Raw genomic sequence first — 5,836 nt, 5'->3', positions numbered from 1 at the left:
GCAGCCATAGTGGTCTTTCATGGTTTCCGGCCAAACAAATCACCGTACACGACCTTGGCTAGTACACACCCAAAGATATACACACACGATCCCGGAACAGTACCACCACCACCCACCTAGTGGTTCATGGTGACGACAGCAACAGCTCTAGCGGCGCAGTGATGGCTAACGGCGGTGTTGAAGGCAACAGCCACCATGGCCGACTGCCATGATGGTTCTTCATGGCTTTACTCGACGGAAAACCCACATACATGAGCATCCACATCACAAACCATGGACACTGCTACCATCTTGTTGGAATAATCCAGCAACAGCAGCACAGCGGCGCTACGACCGACGGTCTTTGTCTTCAACTGTGGTGGTCGCACCTCCACCGGAAAAGCAACCACAATAGCTATCGATCATGGTTCGCCTGTTATTCCCCATCGGCCTTCAGTATCTCTGATCACGGAGGGTGTCGTCGGCAGTCTTGGTTGGTCGGAAAGCCAAGGGAGGCGAACAGTGGCGGCTGGAGGGAGGTGGGGTGAGAGCTGCGACATAACTAGTTTAGGGTTAGGGTTTGAGACGGTAGCGGGTTTATATACCTCGACTCCCTTAGAGCTTTATTCCCATAATGACACTATCATCCCTTACTTTCTCTTTTTATTTCAAACTAAGTCCATATTTTACCCTTTCTACCTTGACTTCAGAAATTCGTTTCAAATCCAATCCATAATTTTACCAATCAGCCCCTCCTTCTACAATTATTTTCAACTAAGGTCCATAATTTACCCTCTAGCCCCTGATTCCATAAATTCTTTCGTTTTAAGTCCAATACTTACCAAACACACCCTAACTTCTAAAAATCTTTACAAAATACATCCTGCAATTACACTTTCACCCCCAAAAGTCTAAAATATATCATTTGGCTTCCCGAAACCAACTCCCCATTAATTATTATTTGATTTTGGGCTACAATAATCTGAATTAATAATAAAATTACTTCCCGGGGTTCTAGGTTTATTATTTAATTATTCTATTGAAATCGGGATGTTATAATAGATGATTACATCGCAACATCGCAGGTCAAGGTTATCGTATCTCCTAATCATCTCTTATCTCACAGTACCTATTCATCATCGCATATCTATCATCAACTATCTCTCATCACCCGTCGCTACCCAATACATATTTATAAGTATAAAAATACATATACAGTTTAAATCACATAAAACACATATAAATTGTTCATCCAGCAAAGATATCAGGAACACGGATAATAAGCACATATAGCATGTATTGACATTAAATACTTCATATCTATGTGTAAGATGAAAGTAATTATGCACTCACTTGTTAAAGTGATGATTCGAAATTCGTACAGCGCTTCGATTCTAGTATTATTATCACTAAGTTTTAGTATATTATTTATTGCGACTAATTATTACTTTAGCTTCATCATTAACTCAAACTCTACTTCAAGATCTATCAAGTAAGGAACAACCAGGTAGGATCATATTGGAGGTAGGGTCCGTTTGGTATACGAAGTATATTGTTTGGAAATCCCACTTTAAACACCTCACTAAATCATAGCCTAAACATCATCCCCGTAAGTAGATCAATTAGTATAACAGCTTGGAATCTCTGATAAATCTTGTTTATAGGTTCATAATAATGATAATGAACTTAAACATAAGTTATGCTAAAAGTACGGTAAGCATAACTCACTTACAGTTGGTTTAGCGAGAAACCGGGCTTTGCGCGGGCAGAACTTTGTGGCTGAATCTTTCTAAAAAGATTCTTGTAGCACTTGAGCACTCACCGTAGTATATATACTAAAACCATGGAAAGAGAAGTCGAATCACGAGGGACAGAAATTCTCGGAGGATAAGAAGAGAAAGACTCTTGAATCAAGAGAATGGTGCAAGAAATATGAGAGCCTAGAGCCTCTTATTTATAGTAGTTGAATTTTCAAAAACAACCTTATATAGTTACTTAAATGACCTTATATTTATTTAAACGACTAAACACCCCTTTATAATACTATTTTAAAAAGATTTAATGATATTTTTATTAAACTAATGTCGAAAGTACTCAACACTAGTCTTATAACGACAACATATATATATATATATATATATATATATATATATATATATATATATATATATATTATAACTTGTTCATACGAACTCCATTTTTGATGTTTTTTATATCATCACGTAGCTATTAGTGAGATCTACAACTTTAGTTTAGACTCCGTCGGCTAATTTAGACTTTATTTTTCGTCCATATTTTTATAAAATTAAATGATTTTGCTAAAATCATAATTCTCTCGTACGGACTCCGTTTTGACATTCTTTTTCTCAAAATTCTTATTTTAAAGAGTACTACGATTTTCTTTTTGGTGGCTTTAGCTAAAAGTCAATCATTTTCTTCAAAATTTATTTTACGCGAATGACTTTTATATCTTATAAAAATCATATCTAATTCATACGGAGTTAGATTTCTACAAAATTTATTTTTTCGGAATCGGGAAGATGTGTAGTATATATATATATATATATATATATATATATATATATATATATATATATATATATATATATATATATATATATATATATATGTTTTGACGCACTTATTTTTACGACTTACGGACGATTCGACTATCGTATTTTATTATATTATAATAATCATGAAACACATAATATTTATATAATTCTTCTTTATTACGTCAAATAAGTTACAATTGCTGACCCTAACTATTACTTTGGTTAAGATTATTTATTTTAAATAATCTTATATAAAAAAAGTCATTTTTAATGCTTATTGTCTGTAAATTAACTAGTTCGAATCTGCGGGCGTTACATGTATACTAAGAACTAGTGGGAGTATAGTGATATTGTAACATCCCAAAAAATTAGGTATTTTTTTTTCAATTATTAACTGAAATAATATCCATATTTGTTTCCCGCAAATTCCATTACATAATACATTGTTCAAAAGATCAGATTATCCAAAACAACTAGTGGTGAATACTTGAGAGTGCACACTGCGCAATCAAGTCGACCCTTGCCCTTAGAGCCAGAAGTACCTGAAACACCCAACAAACTGTAAGTAAACGCCTAGTGGGTTTCCCAAAATACACAACACATACAGTAACATAAAAACCATGAAATAGAAAGTCATATATGAATTGCCATGGACTCCCTCCTTAGTCTTTACTTGGAATGTCATGGGCTCCTCCCACGGTCTGATAACAAAGTGTCATGGGCTCCCCTTATGGTCTGATATCCAAGTGTCATGGACTCCCCCCCCCCCCCATGGTCTTCACATAAAACGATCCATACCACAAAACGTACAATTGCATATCAACTAATTACTACATATCAGATAATGGGCGACATTGGTGGCTTCGACCCATGGGTATGATGAGAAGACTCACCTTAAAGATAGCCAAATACTAAGCACGCTACGGCTACTACGAATCGGCACCTAACACTGAACCAAACCCAAAGCTAAACTCAGTAAATAACTATGGCTAGATTCAAACACTAGACCCACGAATGGCCCAACTAACTAGGCCCAAAAATGGTCCAAGCCCATTGGGAGGCCCAAATACAATCCAATGTCTAACAGGGCAAGCTCAACAAGACAAGCCCAAAAAAGAAGTCCAACACAACAAGGGAAACCTTATGTCCAAACTAGGCCCAACGAACAACACCCAAACCAATCCCCAAGGCTTAAAAGTCCAAAAGATGGCCCAAGGAAAAACCCACTGATGGACCGAACGTCGGGCGTTCCCTTACGGAACGTTGGGCGTTCGTCACCAGCCAAAAAATCGCGAACATTAGCCAGAACGCTAGGCGTTCCTCGACCCAACGCTGGGCGTTTGCACACTGACTCCCAAAAATGATTATTAAGCACTTAATTCTTAAAGCCACATGTCCAAAACATAGATCTAAGTCCTAAAGAACATCAAGGACCATAAAGTCACTGAGTTGGTGACTTTGCATGCCCCAAAAGGTCCCAACTACAAGATATAACATTTAACTTCCATAGAAAGGGGTAAATATCACGCATGGGGCTTTTACAACTCTAAAGATGAAAGCTTTAAGAATCTAGAACCTTAGAAACACTAAGAGGGGCAACTCAAAGCTTCTGGAGTGATCACAAACCACTAAACCAAAACTATGGGACCAAAAAGGGACTAAAATCCATTAAGACTTAGATCTAAGCTTCTAATGAGAAAGGTTAGAGCTTTATACCTCAAATGGGTCGTAAATGGAGCAGAGAACCAAAATCTATAACCTCCTACTTGAACCACCACCTTGCACCAAGCTTGTCTTCCTTGAATAAGCTTCAAACACACACCAAAACACACAATGGGCTCACAACACTCTTGGAGGCTCTAGGGTTTCGAGATTAGGGTTTTGGGAGCTATGGAGGCTGGAAATGAGGTCAAAACATGGGACTTAAGGTGTTTAAATACATTTTAAACCCTCAAAGTTAGGGTTTGAGCTCCACGCGTAAACGCCCTATGTTCCCCAAGGGAATGCCCCGCGTTCGAGCTCCGCCTTCAAAAGTCCGAACTTGGCAGAAATGGTCCCTCCTCCCCCTCAAACTTGCAATACAAGGCCAAAAAGCAATAACCTAATATATAAGAGACCAAAAATGAATAATACCTGGATCGAGCGCTGCAATTCTCCTCTACTAGAATTAGAACTCATCCTCGAAGTATTCTGCCGCAAACAACTCAGGGTAAGGCATCCGTATCTCGGCCTCAAGCTCCCACGTCCACTCTGAACCCTTCCAATGCTACCACTGAACCTTGACCAACTCAGCCGCCTTGTTCATCAACTCTTTTGTCTTCCTATCCAAAATCACAACCGGTCGCTCCACATAATTTAGACGCTCATCCCCCTGAATGTCATCTAGTGATACCACACCAGACTCGTTAGCCACACACTTCCGCAACTTCAAAACATGGAACGTATTGTAAATCTGACTAAGCTCCTCAGGCAGATCCAACTGATACGCAACCTTGCCCACCCGAGCGATAATCCAGAAAGGACCAATATATATGGGGCCCAACTCGTTATGCTTCTTGAACCAGATAACACCTTTCCAAGGTGACACCTTCAAAGGCACCATGTCCCCGATCTGAAACTCCAAGTCCAATCTACGTCTATCCGCATAGATCTTATGTTTGCTCTGAGCTGTCTGAAGCCTGTCACGAACCTGCTGAATCAACTCGGTCGTCTTAAGTACTACCTCGGTACTACCCATGACACGATGATTGACCTCGCCCCAACAGATCGGGGTGCGACATTTCCTCCCATAGAGTACCTTAAAAGGAGGTCGGCCAATACTAGCGTTATAGCTATTGTGATACGAAAACTCCGCCAAAGGAAGATATGTATCCCAACTCCTGCCAAAATCTAATACACATGCATGAAGCATATCCTCTAGTGTTTGGATAGTCCACTCACTCTACCCATCACTCTGCGGGTGGAAAGTTGTGCTGAAGTACAGACGAGTACCCAACTCCTCATGGAACCGCTTCCAAAACCTGTAAGTGAACCGAACGTCTCTATTAGAAACTACCGAAACAAGCACTCCATGCCATGCCACAACCTCCCAGAGGTAAACATCGGCCAACTTCTCCGCATATATACTCTCCTGAATCGGTATGAAGTGTGCGCTCTTGTTCAACCAATCCATGATGACCCATATCGTATCCACTCCGCGCACAGTCCTCGGTAACTTCGTGATGAAATCCATGGTGATTTCCTCCCATTTCCACATGGGGATGGGTAGTGTCTAAACCTTGCCGTGAGGTTTATGATGCTCG

The sequence above is a fragment of the Lactuca serriola genome, chromosome 1 (genome assembly GCF_051521515.1).
Source record: "Lactuca serriola cultivar US96UC23 chromosome 1, Lser_US96UC23_V15, whole genome shotgun sequence".
Classification (NCBI taxonomy): domain Eukaryota; kingdom Viridiplantae; phylum Streptophyta; class Magnoliopsida; order Asterales; family Asteraceae; genus Lactuca; species Lactuca serriola.
The sequence above is the reverse complement of the archived record's forward strand: the minus strand, read 5'-3'. Positions refer to the sequence as shown.